The sequence below is a fragment of the Lepisosteus platostomus genome, chromosome 5, assembly GCF_059453375.1.
Source record: "Lepisosteus platostomus isolate fLepPlt1 chromosome 5, fLepPlt1.hap1, whole genome shotgun sequence".
NCBI lineage: Eukaryota > Metazoa > Chordata > Actinopteri > Semionotiformes > Lepisosteidae > Lepisosteus > Lepisosteus platostomus.
Window position 1 is genome coordinate 6,996,905 of NC_142615.1, and position 21,965 is coordinate 7,018,869.

Consider the following 21,965-nt stretch of genomic DNA (forward strand, 5'->3'; position numbering starts at 1 on the left):
TGTGATTTTGTTAAAATTCAATAAATCGTCTATCAACAGTTAGAATTTATTAAGAAATTGTTTTATTTCATAAACTATAAGACAATTCAGAGAGTTTATAGGTCATATCCGTCGCTTATGTTCTTTTAACTCTAGAGTTCAGGATCCAAACCCAGCTGCGGACGATTGTGTTTCTTGAATCTCTTGTAATCATCAAAAGTCGATGTGTAGTCCTTCAGTACTTTCTCGAGTTGTGCCATGGATATTTTATACGATCAATACTTGTCATGCTCTTTTGCATTTTCCTTAACAAACGGAAAAAGTTCAAAGTGTGTTTATGGCTGTGCTTCTACACATCTACACGACAGCACTTGTAACAGTACAGGACACGGAGTGAGGAGTTCATGAAGCTTTCAGTTTAGTGCGGAGTTCAGAAGGAGGATTTGCTCGCTGAATGATCTCTCAGGAAATCCCGGGTGAGATTCAACAGGTGTTTTCTGCAACAGCCACGACAAGTGTGAAGCAATCTCTGGATTTCCTGAATTTGAACTAAATTATTAGTTCAAATAATTTAGGATTTAACAGAACTAAATGAGGTACATTTAAAACAGCAGCGCAACTCTGCAGCACGTCGAGTGTGCCTGCATATAATTTTGTAAACCTGGCTCTCTCTGAACACGAGCAAAGAGTTCTCACTCAACAGAAGATTGCGATGTGAGTACTATAACATAAAGCACCTGGAGATGCCAGGGATCGAACCCGGGACCTCATACATGCAAAGCATGCGCTCTACCACTGAGCTACATCCCCGATGATAAAGTTTATGGAACAGACTAGATGTGCAAATGCTCACTGATCACACCACTCACGAAGAATGCCTGCAGTTTCCCACTTTCGCGTTTCTTCTACTACAGAGTAAATTCATAGGAATGAAGAAATAAGGAAGGAAAAATAATCGCATCGAAGCTTCAAGAGACTGGGCACAAATTAATCTGTTATTTTTGTATCCAGTTACATGGGCGATGGTGGTTGATTCCCAGACGGGGGAGTGCTTTTTTTCTACCTCCTTACTCGACTGTCTTTCAATTCTATCTTATTTGAAAGCTTTTTGCATCTTTTAAGTGCTCTTGATTAAACTATGCATAGAAAAACAGCAGTACTGATGATTTAACGTAAAAGGGTGAAACAACGCCCCAACCACAGGAATGGTAACAGGAAGGATCGTGTTCTTATTTAATATGTCCTTTTGAGATGTCTAATCAATGCACACAGGCGGTAGAGCTGAATAATTTACTTTTAGTGGTGTTTTTAAACAAAGATGGAACACGTTCTTTCTATACCAGAAAGAAAGGAGCAGACTTTACCTTTAAGAGGCAAAAATAACACCTTATCAAAGCTAATAGTAATTAAAATGACATCACAACAAAAGAGTGGAACCTTGAGTGAATAAAGCCTTGAGTGGACCCTTGAGCTTTCATTGGACGTCTGTGTCTCCATAACTTTGTAGGTGAGAGAGAGGAGTGTGATAATTTGCAGGTGCTTCTCGGAAGTGAGTTGGTGGTACAGGCGCCTTCCAAATAATTGAGTCAGGTTTGAATCCCAGCCAGTGCAAACCCAAATCTTTTCAAGATAATCTCTGGTCCGCTAACACATCTTTTGAAACACTACAACAGGTAACACCCGTGTGAAACATCATGAGCATCTGTTAAACCTCTCTACCTGCCCGTTCCTCACAGAGACATGACGGGGGTCTAAAGGGACATTTTGAGCCGTAGAAACATTTTATCATTCCGTACTTTCCTGTGCGGTCAGGCCAGTTCCACTTTAACTGCGCCCGACAACAGAGGTCGTTTTGAAAACAACGAGAGTAAAGGGACACTGCACGTCTGCAGAACATCACGTCCGAGTTTAAGGACAGCAACATCAGAGATTGGAAGCTAGAGAGTTTCAGGTCTGTGTTTTTATTATAGGTTCAAGAAAATCTGAATACCTTTTCAAGAAGTATTTCAGAATCCCAGTCAAAGACAGTACGAATGCCGCATAGATCTGCATTGTACAATTAGTATAGTTTGTCCGTTGAATCAAACACGCCTTACGAAACATTTCTAAAACAGGAGAGATCGTTAGGGAATGCGTCTTCCTGTAAAAATAAAATGACTTCAAGGGCACTATAAGCAGAGGTGTGAAAGCCTGCTCTACAGAAGAACAAAAGCCAGAGATGCCAAAGAGGTCGAGATTTCACCACGTGAGAGAAAGCATCTCAGAAAACGAAGTTGCGGTCGTTTCCACACGTTATAAAACCACTAGGTCAAACAAGAGCTGAAGAGCCGCTGTTGAAAGTAACACGGCCGAGCGCTTTAAGGAGCTGGCTTAAACCTTGAGCCTCTTCAGGAGCATCTGTTGGAGTCACACTGCTACAGCGTATCTCCTTGTTAAGTATCCCTTTTATTGTTGTTGCTACCTCCAGGCGATGTAAACCAGATTCAGAAAAAAAATAATTTGAACAACATTATTCCTATATTTGCTTGAAGGTGCCATGGCCAAGTGGTAAGGTGTCGGCCTTGTAAACCGAAGGCTGTGGTTTCAAACCCCACCTGTGCCTGTTTCAAAGTCTTCAAAAAAACTAGCAATGTGGGAGTCTCAATAGTAAGAGAACATAACTGTTGCCAGTGATTAGTGCATATCCTGCCTTGACTTTTAGTCAACAAAGCTTGTCTCTATTCACACCCATCTTCCGAATGATCGCCTCAGCATTGGGAAGGAACGTGCGCTTGGTACAGCCCCCCACTCCATGGTCTGATCACAAACAGATCCGGTGAGCTGTCAGTCCAGGTTGGAAGTAACTAAAGCACTAAGAATCTGACTTAGGAACGAGAAGACCGTGTTTTTTTAAACGAGTAAATAAAATAATATAAAATAATATACTGCCTGCAAGACTAAGTCAAGTTCAAGTTAAAGTTTATTGTCATTATACTCATACGCAGGTATATGGTATAACGAAATGCTATTTAGCTAGCTCTCGGACATAAGTAGTACAAAGAAAAAAACACAACAACAATACAATTGTATATCAAAAGAAAGGCAGAGACAACAGCTGATGTGCAAAAAACAACAACAGGCAGTGTGCAAAACAACAAAAAGGTAACAGGTTATGTGCAAAAACATGCATCAAAAGAATGAAATAAAGGGATAGAAATGATGGGGAGTGAGCTTTTGACATGTATGGGAGAGGTAGATTTTCAATGTGTGTTTGGGTTTTTGGTAAGAAAGAAGGCACTGTGAGGTTCAGATCATAGGTGAGAGGTGAAGAGAGAGTGAGAGAGGCTGGGAGTTTAATAGTTTGATAGTGCAGGGATAAAACTGTTTCTGAGTCTGGTAGTCCGGACCAGAATGCTCCGGTACCGTTTTCCATGTCATGCTAAACGCCACAAATTGTGTTAGTCCAGTCGTATCTATCGTCCTAAAGTTACGGAAAATCGGATGCGACTGGTGCAATCAACATACATTTTTTCAGGATAGTCGAGCGGTTTAAAACAGCAAATTCACAGCTTCGTGTCTTTTAAGCTTTGTGTTTCGCTCTCCAAATAGAGGCACGGGTTCAAATCCCACTCCCGACAGTCAGGCGTTTTACCCTGTCTTTTTTACCTGCCTTTACACTGTTTCAGTCTTGTTGTGCTCACTGACAATCACAGTACGAGGGAAACGGAGAAACTGCTTAGCAAAAACATAACGGACAGAAAAAAGCTTCGTAAACACGTGAATGTGATTAGCAGCAGTAAGGTATGCATTCAAATGTTTAAGGCTTATTTATAGCAGCAGCAGAAGAAAGGTGCAGCACAATGCAATTTGTGAGAATTCGCGGGTTTTTATGCTGCTTGGCCTTCTTTCAAGCCTATGAAGTGACCCCCGTTTTATTTTCATTTTCAAACTTCAGAACCGAATAACAAAGAGGTTTCATGTGTGACAGCATTCCGTTGCAAATACCGTTTCCACGATGTATTCAGCGACGGGAATGAAATATTTTAGTGCTGGCTCAAATGCGAGGAATTTCAGAAAAACCTGGAAAAGCAACGCTTGCAGTAAATGACAAATCTAAAGCGTGTAGTCAGCATGAACAGAACAACGCAATGCTCTGTAAAAACGATCTGAAGCCGCAATTACTCTTTAATCTCGGGCAGTTCATTCCGATACGATGTTTCCGCAGAATAAATTAAATGCCGAACTTGCCAAGCAAGTTTAATACTTGCTTGTGAGCCCTAGATAAATTGGCTGCTGCAATTTCAGCAAGCGGAGTTCTGCTCAGCTGCCTGTAGTACACATTGCTGATTCCTTTTGTGAGGGCACGGGCAATCTTTCAATGATAAGGCTGACGTGCCTGTCGAAATTGTGTTTCCCTTTCACTGTGTTGTATTTGCCCTACTAGTACAACATCAAATGTGATGTCATCATTGCCCATTGGTTTGTCTTGTTGTCATTGTGTATTTTACATTACAGGAACTGAAAGTACTGAACTGAAGGTACTGAAGGTAGGAACTGAAAGTACAGACTGCTTTAATTATAAGAAAGTTTTTTTTCTGCTGTTCTCTTTCCTGATGTATTGGTATTTGAAGGCTATTGGGCAGCAATGATTTATCTTCCTGAACTCTCTATATAAGATATGGGTCCATGATCATCTTAGTTTAGATGTACCTTTTAAAGGTGGTATTATTCTCCATTGTTCAGCCTTCAGACATACTTGGAAAGTTTTAGGCACAGACATAATCTTTCTTAATCCCTTTTTATCCTAAGGTGACGTCCCAGACGAGCTTGCCCCCTGGGAATATTCACTGTGCTCTTCAGGCTTTTTTTCTGATTCTACACAGATTTTTTCTCCTTCAAACATGTCACCACTGTCTGTGCTGCCGTGTGCAGCCCATGCATCTTCTGTATCTCCTGATGAACTTCTGAGCTCTGTGTTGCCTTCCAAACTATGTCTCTCACTTTGACTTGAAATATGGACTATAGATTGTGTACTGTCATCTGGTTTTGAATCCTTACCAATACTCACCTCCTTCTGCGCCCTAAGCACTTGGATTCTTACTTTTTTTCTATCTTCATGCCAAATCACTAATAACCATTTCCTGTTGCTGGAGTAATCCTCTCCAAGGACTCTGTTTGACAGTGTTGACCACATATTGTCATGCCACCTAATTTTTTTTTTCTACCTTAGAAACCTTCAGAAATTCTTTGATATCATTCCCTACTCCACCAGCCCTTGACCACAGGTCTGGCCTCCTACTCCTCTGTCTTCCTTTAACATGTGGCATTGCCAACAATCTGAAAAATAGGGAACACATCTGAATGAAGTGGAAACATAATTGAAATTCAACTCCCAATGGATGTTAATAGTGTAGGAGTACAACAGATGTACAAGCCATTAAATGTTCTTATTTCTGTGTTTAATTTTTGAGGGACCCTATATTTTGATATAGCATCAATCACAAAACAGCATTCTGTCACTGTCACGACCACCAGCCAACTGGTGGAGATCAACTCACAAAAGAACTAACCAGTACCAGCAGCGGGTTAATAATAACATGTGTTAATCCACCAGCACATGCTCTACTGTGCGGCAAGCAGCATTGTTTTAACCATTCAAACCCGCTTCCCGCTACTCGGTATTGAGTGTTCTCTTTGAGAGCTCTACCTCGCGTTTACTCTGAATCTCGCTTACTGGTTACTGAACTCCCTTTTGCCTCTGGACCTTGGACCTCACCTTCCGATTTGGATTGTTTGCTTCTCTCTGTACTTCAAGTATTTCGATCTACCTTTCACCTAACAATCTCACCTGACGTTCTGGATTGTTCACCTGTCTCAATAACTACTTGCTCCTGCATCTGCATAGGATCTGCATACCTTTTCACTGAGGATTTCTGGCAGTCAAAGCCACATAAAAAAAAACTAGAAAAGAAGTATGTGTTTCTTTAAAAAAAATACCCCCAAATTGTTTTTGTTTTTTAAAAGTCAACATATCTGGGTTGTGTTTGCAAGATTTTTAAAAATTGCAAAGTTTGTGTGGGTATGATTGTAAAAAATCAAATCATAACTGAAGAAGTCTCCATGGTCAAAACATTGTGTTTTCTTCTTCTCTTTTCAGCATGGAATAAACCTATTACTTGTTCCTTGGAGATTACCATGTGCCAATAAGATATGATCACTGTATTGACCATATACAATTTCTTGCATTAGGAATTCCTATTTTGCATACCCCAGCTTGCTCTCCTTGAGATACACATACAGGGAGAGTAGCTGGGGGTCAGAGCGCAGGGTCAGCCATTTATACGGCACCCCTGGAGCAGTTGGGGTTAAGGGCCTTGTTCAGGCGCCCAATGGAGTAGGATTCCTCTGCCGACCATGGGATGTAAACCAGCAACCTTCCAGCCACAGGTGCAGATCCTTAGCCACAGAGCCGCCGCTCTGCCAAATGTGCCAATTCTTTAAAAGAAGTCCCAAAAAATGCAAATTTATTTTTAAAAATAGCTGTTGTACATAACATCAGTGGCTATTGAAGAGTACATACAAGCACAGAGACAAGTTAATAAACTTGGAATGACTACTTACAGCTCTGGAAAGACCTAAGATATTGTTTCCGGTTGTTAAGGAACAAGTAATAGGTTTATTCCATGCTGAAAAAAAAGAAGAGAGAAAACAATGTTTTGGCCATGGAGCCTTCTTCAGGTGTGAGAGAGAGAAGGCAGTAGGCAAAGGTAATGTAGTGGGAGAACAAAGGCTGGGAGGGAGGAGGGGTGAGAGGCGGGAGCAGGGGACAGAAAGAGAGGCCAATCAAGAGGTGTGAAGTCAGAATAGGTGTTGAGAGGTGTGAAATGAAACTTCCAATGAATGGAGAAAATTTAGTAAAATAGTAGTCTGTCGTTTAGAGAAGGGGGAAGGTGTGATCCTAGCTGCAGGATACGTTTGGTTTCGGTAGTCTTTCTAATGTATGAGTTCAGAAAACCATCTTTGAGAACACAGATGGAGAGATTAGAGTGGTCATGGCCATCAGAGGTGAAATGAGAAACAGTGGTTTTTGGAGAGATCTTTAATCTTCATAGCCCTGACATGTTCTCCGAAGCGGTCTCCAAGTCTCCTTCCTGTTTCTCCAATATAGAGAGAAACTGGGCATTTACTGCAAGAGATACAGTAAATAAGGTTGCTGGAGGTACAAGATGCCATCTGGGTGATCCAGAATTGTCCTGAGGGGCCTCGAATGAGTGTGGTGTTGGATGTGTACTTGCAGGCGATACAGTGAGCTCTGTTGCAAGGGAAAGTACCTGGTGTGGATGGTTGCTGAGGGCGGTCAAGGGAGCTGTGAACAAGAATTGATTGGCGATATGAGATGATGGGGCGGTCAGAAAAGAGGGCCCCAACAGAGGGATCATCCTGTGGGATGGAAAAGTTGTCGTTAACAGTCCTGCGGATAGGAAGTGTGTTAGGGAAGCAAAGGAATGCTGTTGTTATGGTGGGAGTTCCTGATTGGGTTGATGGTCCGAGGGGTGTTTTTGGCTCGGGCAAGGGTCCTGTCAATAACACTGCTGGGGTATCCTCTGTTGATGAAAAAGGAGTAGATTTTGAGGGTTTGGTTCTGGAATTCGATGTCGTCGCTGCATATTTGTTGTAGCCGAAGGAACTGTGAAAAAGGGAGAGATTTTTAGTATGTTTGGGGTGAAATGAGCTATACAAGAGATAGCTGTGTGAATCCGTAGGTTTGCAATAAACAGAAGTGGAGAGTCTGTGGTAGTTGATGTCCAGAAACTCAAGAGTAGTGGAAGATATATTAACCATATATTTGAGGGACAGGTGGAAGTTGGTGAAATGGTGCAAGAAGCACTTAAGCTGATCGTTGGAGTATGTGGCGGCACTGACACAGTCATCAATATATCGCTTGTAGAGGTCAGGGACATAGCCAGTGTAGGAAGCGAAGAAGCGTTCTTCTACCCAGCCAACAAAGATATTGGCATAGCTGGGTCCCATTCTGGTGCCCATGGCAACTCCACTCACCTGTTGGTAAAAAAGATTATTGAAGGAGAATGTGTTCAGTGTGAGAACCAGTGTTTCTGGTTGTTGTCCTTTAATTGATCTAATTTAATTGCACTAATTTCCCCCCCCTCCCACTCATCAGCTTTTGGATGAGAGATTCTGACCACTATATAAGATCAGAAGCAGTAGAAGAAACGGGCTTCTTTTCTGCTTATTTAACACACTCCTAATGCAAACAACACATTAAGAGTACAACGGAAAGGTTGCACCAAATGGGATCAAGCAATTTAAAACATATGTTCAGGGTACAGGAAAATTGTTATAGAGATGAATGGTATTCATGAAACAAATAATGTTGCAAAAAACTTTGCCAAAAGTCACAACCCATTTAACATTCATTAGACAGGTTGAATCAGTTGGATATCTCTTAGGTTCTAAATGCACTCAACGGCTGTATAATGCAAGCTCAAGAGTCAAAAGAACAGTAGTGAACTACAGTTCTTACAATAATAAATAGCCATTTGATCTTGTGAATGATCTATCATACACCCTTGAAATGATGTTACAGATTTGGAAGTTTGCACAGCTTGTAGTCTAACTCCATGAGACACAGACAGGGAGAGAAGCTGGGGGTCAGAGCGGGTCAGCCACTGTGCTCTTGTGCCAAACAGGTCATACAAAGACTGCCATTCCTTATATCTTTCCCTGAACCTGTGTGTCACTTCCTCACCTTCCAGAAGCAAAATATCGAGCTTCCACACACCCTTCCCCACAGTAACAGCCGTTGGAATAAAAATTGTACATGACAGCAGACAATGGTCAGAGAAAAAAAAACAGGGGTTAGGCCTGTGGTCTTGCAAGTAAAATCACATATCAAAACAAAATGCGTGAGGCTTGGGTCCCATTAGACTAGTCCCATGTGAAACCTGCCCCCCCCCCGACTATGAAGTTTGAAGCAATCTTTCAGTTTAAAATCTTTACATAATGTTTGCAATAATATTGATGATTTATCAAATTGGACCCGCCTCTCGCCCCTCATTCTGCCTTCTCTTTCTAAAAGAGAATTAAAATCCCCAGCTAAAACCACTGGTTCCCATCCCAATCAATATACTCAGTCCCTGAATTAGGACATATCTGTCATGTGAGCAACTCAGACAATATATATTTAAGAGTTTAAATTAGACATTCATGAAACCCAGATACACCACCAGTGCTCTCCCTGGTTTCATTACAAGGTGCTGACGTACCTCTACCATCTTATTTTTAATTAGAACAGCTATACCGTCAGATTTATTTTCTTTGGACCCACTCCAGATTGATGGGCCCAATGTCCACAGTTCTTCCATATCCTTATAGCAGTTTTTAAAGGGTAACCCACACTCCTGTAACAACACAATATCAGCATTTACCTTCCTCACAAATGATAGTATAGTCCTTGCCCTTAACTTGGAGCGAATGCTTCTCACATTTATTGACACAATATTAAGAGCCATACTTAAAGTAGGACCAGGGGAGACTAAAAGCTCTGGCTACAATCATTCAGTAGATGACACCTACCCAACAGGCCTCCCCCCCCCCTTTTGCTTTAATTGTGTCCTCCTCCACCACCCCCACAATCCATAGGATATTTCACCACCTGCCCTCCTTGAGTCTTTGGTTCTAAAGCTTGGTAAGTAAGATCACATATATTAGAGACATCTAAACCCATGGGAGAACCTACTTGAGGACTCGGAAAATGATCTTCCCTCACTCTTCTACTCGGAGTTCAATCATTTTCTAAATCCAATGTCTCTTTTAGACTGCACCCTCTGTTCTGTACATTTCATTTGAGCACTTTCAGCCTCCACAGGTGGCAGGCTATTGGAAGAGCAATGGTCTTCCCAGTTTTGTTCTATTTGCAAAGGAATTTGGACAGTCTTTAAACACATGACCTTCACACTCACAGAGATTACATTTCCTCACGCTTGTACATTCAGTATATGCATGTCCAATTTCCTTGCACTTAACACACACCACCTTTGTACAGGCATCCACAAAGTGACCCAGCTCCCCACATCTCCTGCACGGTTTTGGCTGCCCTTGGTAGAACACAAGGCCTCTATTTTCACCTAATCCAATCAAAGAAGGAATGTGTTTAAATCCACCATAACCATTTTTTGTCTTCATGCAATGAAACAGGTACTCTCCATGCACAGTTCCAGATGCCATCATCATCCAAGACTTTCTGAAGCTCACCTTTCACTAAACAATACTTAGACAACCATGTCAAAACATCTTCCTTCATCACCATCTCATTAAACATGCGAACAATCACAGTCCTATTAATTAATAATAATTGCTTACACTTATACAGTGCTTTTCTGGACACTCCACTCAAAGCGCTTTACAGGTAATGGGGACTCCCATCCACCACCACCAATGTGCAGCATCCACCTGGATGATGCGACGGCAGCCATAGTGCGCCAGAACGCTCACCACACATCAGCTATCAGTGGGGAGGAAAGCAGAGTAATGTAGCCAATTCATAGGGGGGGATTATTAGGAGGCCATGATTGGTGAGGGCCAATTGGAAATTTGGCCAGGACACCGGGGTTACACCCCTACTCTTTTCGAGAAACGCCCTGGGATTTTTAATGACCACAGAGAGTCAGGACCTCGGTTTTACATCTCATCCGAAGGACGGCGCCTGTTTACAGTCCAGTGTCCCCGTCACTATACTGGGGCATTAGGACCCACACAGACCACAGGGTGAGCACCCCCTGCTGGCCCCACTAACACCTCTTCCAGCAGCAACCTTGGTTTTTCCCAGGAGGTCTCCCATCCAGGTACTGACCAGGCTCACACCACATTAGAAAGATCCATCAGCTTCTGCCATTCAGAAATTGTTCCAGTAACTTCGCCGATTGAAACTAATGTCAAAACCAATTCCCTTCAGCAAAGTGATTAAGCATTTGACATCTAATGCCTTAATCCTTTCTCTAACACCTTCCTTGAAAAGTCCAACCGTGAAATATCACCCGAGTGAGCCGAACCCTCACCACCCTTATACACCAAAAGTGAGCAAAAGTAACGGTGCATGCCGACCCTACAGGCCGCCATGGCCGTTACAAATGTGTCAAAAGCAAACTAAACCTAAACCGAAACCTCTGCTGTGCACCAAACCCACCAAAACCCTATTCCCTTAATCTTACACTTATACAAAAACTCCACTCTCGACTTCTGGGTTTAACCCTTTACATCTCGAACACTGGTTAGAGACTCAGTGTGTCCCAGGCTCAGCGGTTATATAGGACAGGACTCTGCGAGCTGCAGGTGAAACTCGTTGTTCTGTGCTCCCCGTGCGGAATGCGCGTCTCCTCCCTCCAGACTCATCAAACCGCCTTCATACTCTACAGCGGGAAAAAAAACTCCCTTTACTGTCTTCATACAGTACATCCCTCTTAAATCCCAGAAACACAGAAACTCCAGGGCGTTTCTGTGAGTCAGTACTAGGTTTCTCTGTTCGAGGTTACAAGCAGAAACAATAAAAGCGCTGAAAGCAGGAAGTTATTTCTCCTCATAGGCATAAATGTGTAAAAATAAATGTTCTGATTCCTAAAACCTAATAAAATCCATGTAAGTCTCCTTTTCATCCCTAATGCATATAACTGAATAGAAACCAGTCAAGTTCAGCTACTTTTCTGATGTATATGAATACACTAGTTCTGGTGCAGCTCTTACAACAAAGATACTTAAGAACTTTTTTTTCATACGAGCTCTGAAATTGAATATTTTTTCATTTCAGTAAATCACACGAAACACCAGTAACACTCATTGTAAGCATCTGACCAATCACATTCCTGAATTTTAAACCCATTTAGTATTTATTTTTAACTTGTTTTATTTATTTTTTTAAATTTTAAAACCTGTTTTAAGTATTCTTGCCATTTTTAGCATATTGTAAGTGGATTTTTTCAAATATTTTATTTTTTAAATCATATCAACCCATTGTAAGTTCCCATTGATAATTCCTGAGCTTTATAACTGTGTATTATTTCTTTTTACCTTTTTTAATTTTTTTATTATTTTACAGAGCTTTTTTAATATATTGTGAGCATTTTAGTGTCATTTTAAAATAGGACGATCAATGCTCCTGACTTTTAAACCTGTATTTATTCTGACATTATTCTCTCCACCTGCAGATGAGGGAGGTATTTGATTTTAAATTTGTTGATTTGGGGGGAAAATGTACATTCATTTCCTTGTATGTATCACCAGTGGGAAACTTTTTTTGGATGAATTGCATTTTTGGATTAATTGCAATCTTTACTTCAAGGCCTTCAGGCTGATATAGAAATGACGGGAGATTTAAATGACACATTTGATAAATCAGACAGGAACAGCATAACATCTAAAATGGCAGAACCCTCTAAAGTATTGAAAAAATTCCGGCACATTCATAATAAATACAATTTATTTAATTTAAAGCATAAAATTTGCTTTAAAAAGAAAACCACAATTTGTACGATATCATATTTCAATATCGACATTCAGATGAAGAATTTGAGGATTTGAATATCATTGAAGAGTACATCGATTTTGGGACAATGTTTGCATCTGAATAATCCTTCCTCCTGGAAAGAAGGAAAAAAAAGTTTTGAGTCTCAGTCTTCAGGATCCCCCCCAAAAAACGTGCAAATTTGTTTCCGATGTATTTTGGATAAAGATATAACTCTCATAGAAGATACATTTTATCAGTTGAATGCAGTCGATACTTTCGACTTTTTATATGATGATAGGACCTACATTTAGGGCTCAGTACTGATAACACTGCTGCTATTGATGGAGTAGAAATAAGTGATGTACTGGCAGTTTTTTTTCTGAGGCAAGAGGTCCTAGAACACCTCCTATAAAAATGTTAAGATTCAGAGCAAGAAATATTTTTCCACCTCACCTAATGCTATTGCATTAACGAGGCTGAAGTTGGCTTCTTATTCGCCAGCTGCTGCTTTGTGTTTTTCGTTCCATCTTAAATGCTACTGGTGTGATGTTATGTCGTCTTTCGCCTGTAGATGGCTCTCTACAGTCATTTTTAAAAATACTTATCCGGATGTATTATTGTACATTTCCTCAGTAAAGGGGAATATGTAAGTAGAGACTATCCAAATTGCATTTTTGTATGAAACACATTTCAGAAACACAACTCACAATAAAACAAACTGGCATGTTATACCACGAGTAAATAAGACAAAGGCAAAACGTAAATTCACTGGCACTTCCTGCATATTTTCCACGACCTTGCCTTCTGATCATAAAAAGTCTCAAACTCTTGCATTTTACAAGAAACTTTAATATAGCCGTTTTAAATGGGACATTTAGAACATGGCATATGAGACTAAATGGTTAACTGAGGATGAGCAGAGGGTGATCGAACCTACCTCCTGGTTATAAAAATGTCTAAAAATTCTGACACAGATGTGTGATAGACAATGGAAAAGACTATCATAATCCTGAACTTCAGGACATTGTACTGTACCGTTTTTTTTAAATACGACCCTCTGAACATGGCACGAGAGAATACATTGACAAATGGTAAATGCAATGTTTGCTATATTTCTAGGGCCCTCCCTCCTGATTTTAAAATCATCTCATATTTCTGACTTCAAGGTGTGAGATACAATATAACAGACTGTCAAAATCCTGAACTTCAGGACATTTTACGGTACCATTTTAAAAATATGACCCTCTGAGCATGGCATGTGAGAAAATGGCATGTGAGAATGCATTGGGAAAAGGTGAATGCAATTTCTGCTGAATTACTATTGCCCTCCCTCCTGATTAAAAACTCGTCTCACAATTCTGAGACTGAGGTGTGAGACACAATGTAACAGACACTATTAAATTGTGAAGTACAAGAGATTATACTGTTACGTTTTTTTTTAATATTGACCCTCTGGCATGTGAGGACTTGTAGTCAACAAAATAGCACACATTCTGCCAATTTGCTTTGTCCCTCCTTCCTCGTTACCAAAACATCTTAGTATACCGACACTAAGGTAAATGTCTCTAAATCCAGAAGTTAAGTTGTCAAAGTATATCGGAGTCAACCGATACTGATCAGGTTCTGCTGCTGCTGAGCCCGCAGCCTTCACCATAAGGTCCAATTCCCCAAGCCTGTACCCTTCAGAAATTGCAGTATAGAATGAAAAAAACTCCAATAGATATCGGCCACTGTTGGCGATTTTCCTTTAAGAGAGATAGATAATACTTTATTAATCCCGTAGGGAAATTGACAAATGATTCTCCAGAAATTTTCACTTTCACTGAGACCGAGGAGTGTTAAGCTGTACATGAGTCTTTGTGGCTCGGTTGTTAACAAAAAGGGTGGTGGTTTGAGCCTTCCCAGGGACGCTATGAGCCTTTTAATGTACACACCCGTCTCTCTTTACCTCCACGGCCGGTCTTGTACCGCAATCAAATACAGAGCCCGCAGGGGGCAGTAGGCTCTCAAATATAGCTCACTGTGTATATAATGAAGAAGCGGAGGTTAGTTTCTCATCTGCATGTTGCAGAGCCTTATGCAACTCGCAACAACAGTTGGGGTTTGATCCCTGCACGGGCTATTAGTTGAAAGACCATTGTAAATGACGTGTAACAGATTTATCCAGCTGGCTTCTTTGTTTCATACTAAATTGCTATCTTGAAACCAAAATAATTAGAAATATGGAACACAACTGTTGTTCCCCATGAAGGAAAGCTGTTTTACACTGACGTCACTCCTTTTTATTTAATCCAGATTTTAAAAACAACTCCGCCCTATCAAAGGAAAATGTTACACAAAAGTTGGAAAGCACACTCTGAATCCATCTGTATATTTGATTTCCGCAATCTGTTCAAGGCTGTCTATGTTAATCGTAAGTGTATAGATGAAACATTTAATATATTGTTCAGTTTAAATCAAAATGCTTTACTACTACAAGAGAGAAGTATAGTATGGAGGATGCGACAAATGTGTGATTTCTTGGAAGAAAACTACTTTTCTTTGCGTTCGAAATTAATTCGAAACAATTGACACACAAACCCTTTGTCTTTTTTAAAGAGATTATATCTTTAAACAGACAAATGTATAAAATGTGTTTTTTTTACCTAGAGATTTTGGACAGGGGCGATGTATTATTAGTAGAGGCTGCTGACTAACACTGTACTGTCTGGAGATCAGCTCCATTTGCAATAAAAAAACATGCGTAACAAAGCTGGAGAGCAGCTGAACTTGTGCTCAGTAGTCAGTATGGTGCTGAGGGTTCAATACTGGTGTTGTTGTATTAGCACAAGCTGCACAGGCTCTGAATCAGACCATTTCAATTAGTCTGATCAGTGCAGGACAAGTTAATGTAGAATTATTGCTTTGTCTTTCTCTTGTTTGTATATAAATGGATGTCTCTGATAACTTAATGTTAGTTTTTATTTTAGTTTTAGTTTTACGATGTAGGTCATGTGTTGATATATGACATGTCTCATTCCTGATTCAGCTCACGCTCCATAGGAGAGAAGAGATTCCTCCTGTTTCTCGTACAACCATATCAGAACAGAAGCCCATATCACCCAGCTCTGATTCAAGATCGAGTTGCATCTTCAACATTTTGTTTTTGTTTCTGATCATAATTTTATTTAGTTATGATCGATATTGAACTTTTTCTAAGTAAAACAAAATTAATCAAACATGCAGGCAGATTTTTGAAAAGTATTAGGAGTTGACAGGGCGCTCCTTCGGAATAGTCGTCAGAAAATGTGAGAAAAGGAAAGTTACGTAAACTCTCACACACAGCATTAAAGACTGGAATCTGATCATAAAAAAACTAGCTGTCTCCCCGTCGGTAATCAAACCCCGGTTTCCCGCGTGACAGGCTGGGACACAAACAACTTTACTAACTAGGAGCGCTTGCTAGCTATTAGGAGGCATTTACTCTTAAATATGTTACTGTTTTGGGTTTCGAATTTAATTTTCCCGATACCAGTTTTTTACAAAAGTAAAGGCACACAGCACATGTGTGGCACATCACGTCCAAGTTTAGTGACAACTACCTCAGAGATTGTAAGCTGGGTAGTTTAAGATCACTTTTTTTAAAGGTTCAAGCAGACCCAAATACCTTTGTGTAATCGTTTTTCATAAAGTGTAATTGTATTATAGCATGTGCCCTTGATGATTTTCTTGATACGTTATATGTGCTCTTGTATGTATTGTATGTAGTTTTGTTGTTCAAATAAAACGTAAAAGACACAACGTTCCGTATGCGGCTGCTGTAAAAATAAAATGACATCAAGGGTGCTGTACACAGAGGTCTGAAACCTGCTCCACAGAAGATCTTTATCCAAAGGTGTTAAGGAAGTCGAGATCTCGCCATGAGAGGGGAAGCATCTCAGAAAAAGCAGGTGCAGTCGGTTCCACAGTCATAACGCCACTGAGTCGGGCAACAAGAGCAAAACCCACCTGGCTTCCTCCGGGCAAGTAATGAGACAAAGAGACAGCGCACATAGGGTAGTGTGGCCGAGTGGTCTAAAGCGCTGGATTAAGGCTCTAGTCTCTTCGGGGACGTGGGTTTGAATCCCACCGCTGCCAGGTGCTTCTGTCGAGACCCCCTTTCAGCTGGCTTCAGATGAAAGGGAGAGTACTGCTTTTTGGCAGTCTCTCGAGAAACTAAGCAAAGTGTTTAAAGATACTTTTTCAGCTTGACATCAAGGCACAAAACAAAAACCTTCTTGCGTCCTCTCAACCCAAAAGCGCTTTGCCACTTTTTGCGTTAAGCAGGGAACGACGTCTGCCCAGATCACTTTTGTGTCAATGCAAATCGTAGTGTGCCCTCCGTTTTAATGTTGGCTGTGCTGGCGTGCTGCTTCTGTCTGTGAAACTTGAATGTTCTGCTTCTTCACACCAAATCGTCGGCGGGGGTTGAGCTTGTTAAATCTTTGCGCATAGCGCTCCTTTGGAAGTACTTTGTCCAAGTTCAAAAGCGATCGTGGGATTTACTTCATGCGTGCAAAAACCATGCCTCGCACGGCAGATTTAAATGGGGAATGGAGCCTGCTTCTTGCTGTTTTTCCTGTGGTTGCAGTTACAAAGTTGATCGTGCTTTCACATTCTGTTAACAGTATTCACTGGCTGAGCTTTATCAGTTGGTTCGTAAAGGAATCTCTGCTTCGGTTCCAGAAAAGTCATCTGTAGTGTGTTTTTTTCCGTGCCCATGGCAGTCTTTTAAAGCTGGTAGTAATGGCGGCGAAGTTAATTTTTTATCCTCTTTAAAAGAATAAGGACGGGCTGGGGCGAGCTCCATTTACCACTCTTTCAGCTAACCGCCGAACTCGCGAACTGATTACACTGCAGAGCCACAGGCGCCTCGCTTTTCTCCATTCTCTGGGTTAGGGTGAAAAAAAAACTTTGCTGGTATTAGCTGGCCTGCTGGGAGTACCTCTTCTTCACTGATAAGCAAGATTTGTGTTTCATCTTTCGCAAGCTGTATAGATTTCTTTCAAAACAAGTTGTTCCAGAAAGGAAACGAACACTTGCATTCACCTGAATTAAAAGGCATGGGATTTGACCGTAAGGATAAATTCTGTACAGTAAGACAGGAAGAAAGGCACCGCTGGGAATCGGACCCAGGATCTCCTGTTTACTAGACAGGCGCTTTAGCCAACTAAGCCACGGCGCCGGCAAAGTGCTGTCCTTTGACAGCCACTTGGACACGTCTCAACTGCTCTGAGACATCTGCGTTCGGTGTGCACCGAGCCTGCTCGCCTTGCAAGTTGCCTCATTTACATGCGATAGCTCCACCACTAAGAGAAAGGATGAGAAATGGCTTTTATCTGGCACTTTTCATGTCAGAGGATCTCAATCTGCTTTCCGTGTGCAAGAGGATGTCCAACTCATGTAGCTAAAGACGTAGACGACAGTGTTCCACTGAAATCTTGATCTCACAACCCTCGGCATGACTCCGCTGTGTTCTGCTTTAGACAAAGGGGGGAAAAGACTTCTTTCATCACACGTTTTGCACTGTTTGCAGTGCTCTTTCTTAAATGAAAACCAGGAATCGGCACCATATGAGGTGAGACTAGATAATATTGTAACAAGTAGCCTCGCCATTTCATGCGTGACGTGAGCAAAGTGTAATTCCTGTCTTTATAGTGTGCTTGTTAGAGACATAGCTGGCACCCAGAGCGCTTTAAATCCGGGAGTCAGCAGCCCAAGACAAGAGAGTTTCCTTCGTCTATGTTTTTTGCGTGAAGGGGGGAAACCATGCGTGTGCTGCAAACGATCTTAGTATCGAAGTGCCGTCCCACATAACCGATCCGAACAATCTGCTTTACAGAGGAGCACTGCCGGAGCTTATCGTTGGCAAACTGAAGACCAGGCCGACCTGTTCTGTGACTCTTGAACACTGAATCTCAAGGTTGTGAATTCAAGCTCCACGCTGGCGGGAAATTCCATAGGTAATGATTACATTTTCTTGCATGCTAATCAAAAGAAATATTAAGAAACTTTCCCCGATACCAGTTTTTTACAAAAGTAAAGGCACACGGCACATGTGTGCCACATCACGTCTGAGTTTAGTGACAACTACCTCAGAGATTGTAAGCTGGGTAGTTTCAGATCAGATCCCTTTTTTTATCAAAGGTTCAAGCAAACCCGAATACTTTTGCAAGAGACATTTCAGAATCCCAGTCAAATCCAGTACGATTGCTGGATCCCTCGAATTCGACTGAACTATAGCACAGATCTGCAGTCCACCATTGGAATACTGTGGGTGTGTTGTATAAGCCATACCGCCCAAAATAGTTCTAAAACAGGAGATGCATCCTCGTTTAGGAATGTGATATAAAGTGAAATGGTCTGGGAAGAGTCCTACGTTTGAACAGTTCAAAATAGACGTAAAGGGGTATTTACCGACTCTTTCGAAATGTAAGAACAAGCTGTGTGGACCTTATTTTTATTTACCTCGTGTAATCGTTTTTCATAAAGTGTAATTGTATTATAGCATGTGCCCCTGATGATTTTCTTGATACGTTATATGTGCTCTTGTTTGTATTGTATGTAGTTTTGTTGTTCAAATAAAACATAAAAGACACAACTTTCCGGATGCGGCTGCTGTAAAAATAAAATGACATCAAGGGTGCTGTACGCAGAGGTCTGAAACCTGCTCCGCAGACAGATCACTTTTGTGTCAATGCAAATCGTAGTGTGCCCTCCGTTTTAATGTTGGCTGTGCTAGCGTGCTGCTTCTGTCTGTGAAACTTGAATGTTCTGCTTCTTCACACCGAATCGTTGGCGGGGGTTGAGCTTGTTAAATCTTTGCGCATAGCGCCCCTTTTGGAAGTACTTTGTCCAAGTTCAAAAGCGATCGTGGGATTTACTTCATGCATTCAAAAAGCATGCCTCGCACGACAGATTTAAATGGGGAATGGAGCCTGCTTCTTGCTGTTTTTCCTATGGTTGCAGTTACAAAGTTGATCGTGCTTTCACATTCTGTTAACAGTATTCACTGGCTGAGCTTTATCAGTTGGTTCGTAAAGGAATCTCTGCTTCGGTTCCAGAAAAGTCATCTGTAGTGTGTTTTTTTCCGTGCCCATGGCAGTCTTTTAAAGCTGGTAGTAATGGCGGCGAAGTTAATTTTTTATCCTCTTTAAAAGAATAAGGACGGGCTGGGGCGAGCTCCATTTACCACTCTTTCAGCTAACCGCCGAACTCGCGAACTGATTACACTGCAGAGCCACAGGCGCCTCGCTTTTCTCCATTCTCTGGGTTAGGGTGAAAAAAAAACTTTGCTGGTATTAGCTGGAGTGCTGGGAGTACCTCTTCTTCACTGATAAGCAAGATTTGTGTTTCATCTTTCGCAAGCTGTATAGATTTCTTTCAAAACAAGTTGTTCCAGAAAGGAAACGAACACTTGCATTCACCTGAATTAAAAGGCATGGGATTTGCCCGTAAGGATAAATTCTGTACAGTAAGACAGGAAGAAAGGCACCACTGGGAATCGGACCCAGGATCTCCTGTTTACTAGGCAGGCGCTTTAGCCAACTAAGCCACGGCGCTGGCGAAGTGCTGTCCTTTGACAGCCACTTGGACACGTCTCAACTGCTCTGAGACATCTGCGTTCGGTGTGCACCGAGCCTGCTCGCCTTGCAAGTTGCCTCATTTACATGCGATAGCTCCACCACTAAGAGAAAGGATGAGAAATGGCTTTTATCTGGCACTTTTCATGTCAGAGGATCTCAATCTGCTTTCCGTGTACAAGAGGATGTCCAACTCATGTAGCTAAAGACATAGACGACAGAGCTCCACTGAAGTCTTGATCTCACAACCCTCGGCATGACTCCGCTGTGTTCTGCTTTAGACAAAGGGGGGAAAAGACTTCTTTCATCACACGTTTTGCACTGTTTACGGTGTTTGCAGTGCTCTTTCTTAAATGAAAACCAGGAATCGGCACCATATGAGGTGAGACTAGATAATATTGGAACAAGTAGCCTCGCCATTTCATGCGTGACGTGAGCAAAGTGTAATTCCTGTCTTTATAGTGTGCTTGTTAGAGACTTAGCTGGCACCCAGAGCGCTTTAAATCTGGGAGTCAGCAGCCCAAGACAAGAGAGCTTCCTTCGTCTATGTTTTTTGCGTGAAGGGGGAAACCATGCGTGTGCTGCAAACGATCTTAGTATCGAAGTGCCGTCCCACATAACCGATCCGAACAATCTGCTTTACAGAGGAGCACTGCCGGAGCTTATCGTTGGCAAACTGAAGACTAGGCCGACCTCTTCTGTGACTCTTGAACACTGAGTCTCAAGGTTGTGAATTCAAGCTCCACGCTGGCGGGAAATTCCATAGGTTATGATCAAATTTTCTTGCATGCTAATCAAAAGAAATATTAAGAAACTTTTCCCAAAACAAGTTTCACAGTGACTTTGTAGGTGACATTTTCCTGATGAGAATAAGGTTTCGTATGCGATCAATAACAGCACCAGAATAAAATACCGGAAAGAAATGACCTGTCACTAAGAGAATTCATTAAATGACGCCGAGACATAATCAGAAAATCGACATCAAGAAAATGTTAATCACTTTACATATTCTTTAGCATTTTTATATATACACATTCTTATAGACGTTCAAGGTTGTCTAGTCGCTGTACTCTTCGTAGATAATCTAAACGAAATTACAGTACAGTACAGGACACGCAGTGAGGAGCTCACACAACGAATACTCTTGAACACAAAAAAGTAAAGGCACACGGCACATCACGTCTGAGTTTAGTGACAACTACCTCAGAGATTGTAAGCTGGGTAGTTTCAGATCACTTTTTTATTAAAGGTTCAAGCAAACCTGAATAACTTTGCAAGAGACATTTCAGAATCCTAGTCAAATCCAGTATGATTGCTGTATTGATTGTACTGATTGCGGATGCTGTAAAAATAAAATGACATCAAGGGTGCTGTACGCAGAGGTCTGAAGCGTGCTCCATAGAAGAACCTTATCCAGAGGTGTTAAAGTAGTCGAGATCTCGCCATGAGAGGGGAAGTGTTGCGCCCCTGAAGAGGGAAATGATTAAATAATCAGTCACTCAACTTGTTTCCTCATCAGTGGCTTTTAGTGTGATTCTATATAGGATAAATAATTTACAGTAATACAATATAACAAAGAATATAAGCTGAAAGTTACAAAAATGCTTCTTAATATTTTTCTAACTTTACATTAAGAAAATATTCTGCATTATGTCTTATTCAGTCTTCTCCTTAGTATATTCTACATTTCAGTAAAACACAATCTAAATCGACGATATCACGAGACCACATTAGTATTTCTTTAAAAACATAATGTTCACTAGCAATATAAAAATGTGGAGCACTTTGGTTATTATAAAAAAACACCAATAAATATAGAAAACCAGGAACAGTTTCTGTTCCTAAGGCTAAATAATCTAAGGCTATTACCGAACATGAACTAAATTGCT

The 21,965-nt window shown here is 41.2% G+C and overlaps 3 non-coding genes across 3 annotated transcripts; 1 reads left to right on the forward strand and 2 right to left on the reverse strand.

Annotated features, from left to right (window-relative positions):
* Positions 1 to 717: 717 nt before the first annotated feature.
* trnaa-ugc (transfer RNA alanine (anticodon UGC)) lies at positions 718 to 789 on the reverse strand. Its single transcript has one exon. It is a non-coding gene; the product is annotated as a tRNA-Ala (tRNA).
* Positions 790 to 16,509: 15,720 nt separating this feature from the next.
* Positions 16,510 to 16,591, forward strand: trnal-aag (transfer RNA leucine (anticodon AAG)). Its single transcript has one exon. It is a non-coding gene; the product is annotated as a tRNA-Leu (tRNA).
* A 1,013-nt stretch (positions 16,592 to 17,604) lies between these two features.
* Positions 17,605 to 17,678, reverse strand: trnat-agu (transfer RNA threonine (anticodon AGU)). The gene has a single exon. It is a non-coding gene; the product is annotated as a tRNA-Thr (tRNA).
* Positions 17,679 to 21,965: the final 4,287 nt, after the last annotated feature.